Source organism: Rhagoletis pomonella, unplaced genomic scaffold (assembly GCF_013731165.1).
Source record: "Rhagoletis pomonella isolate Grant_MI unplaced genomic scaffold, Rhpom_1.0 Rhpom_scaffold_00001, whole genome shotgun sequence".
Taxonomy (NCBI): domain Eukaryota; kingdom Metazoa; phylum Arthropoda; class Insecta; order Diptera; family Tephritidae; genus Rhagoletis; species Rhagoletis pomonella.
This window is the reverse complement of record NW_023458555.1, coordinates 112,972,185-112,973,414: the sequence shown is the minus strand read 5'-3', so window position 1 is coordinate 112,973,414 and position 1,230 is coordinate 112,972,185.

Below are 1,230 nucleotides of genomic sequence, written 5' to 3'. Positions count from 1 at the left end.
ATATGCAACCGCTAATTACCTAGAAGACAGAACCTGGATTTCTATAACAAAAGCGCTGAAAGAAAGAATTCAGTACTTAGGTAAACCGAATAAAGTTGTATTAGATAATGAACTAGATACCATTGCAGTAAGAGAATTCCTCAAAGGGCAAGAAATAAATGTGCATACAACTACACCCTATTTAAAAACAGGCAATGCGGATGTAGAAAGGCTTCACGGTACGTTAAATGAGCATATACGATTGTTTAACGCAGACCCACTTAATCAAGACGATATTCGTGAAAACGTGTTTAAAGCATTAGTTTCCTACAATAATTCTATACATTCTACTACCAAAAATCGGCCAATCGACCTGATAAATAATCTAGTTTGAAAAGAAGATCTATCAAAGCTTTCAAAAATAATGCACACAAAGAATAGTAAAAATGTAAATTTGTTAAATGAAAAAATGAAAAGGAGGCCAGCTGCAAAATTTGTTTAAAAACTATTCAACGCTCGGGAAACACAACAAATTTACAAAAACATGTTCGCACGCATCCAGAGTTGTAAGTGGTTTCTTGGTTTCAAATTAATATAATTGGTTATTTTCTAGTGCTAAAACTGACATTCAAAATTATGGGCAAAAGAAGTTGCCTGGTTGCAATGCAGCGGTAGAGGTCCACAGCAATATTACTGCTCCCAGTGCTAATAGCGATTCAAGCGGGCGTCAAAACTCCCCGCCATTGGCAATTACTCCAAAAACAAGTGGAAAAAAAGCAGCCGTTGGAGGATTATCCAAAAAAAATCGTAAGTCATATCCGATTTATACAAATTCTGAATACTTTTTATATAAAAAAAATGCGTAGGACAGTCAGCATAAAAATTCTCAAAAATCAACGCGAATTTTTAGACATTTGAAATTTGCACATTATTATACTAAAATTTAATATCCCATAAAACTGAATACCTGAATTTTTGTTTAGACATTCTTATTAAAAAGGTTGCGATTTTGCTGAAACTTTGCAGATTTTTCAAAGTTTAGTATGTAAAACATTGCGAATATTAACAAAAAAGAACGGTATGATAAACTTTATTTTGCAAATTTCAAGTGGGTAAGAACTATCGTTAATTTGTACACAACTTTTTATTGACTTCCTTGCCATATTACATATCGACTGCTGAGTTGAAGATCGACCTATCAAAAAACTTTTCAAGAATGCTCTATTTCAGAATTTTATTGAAAAACACCCT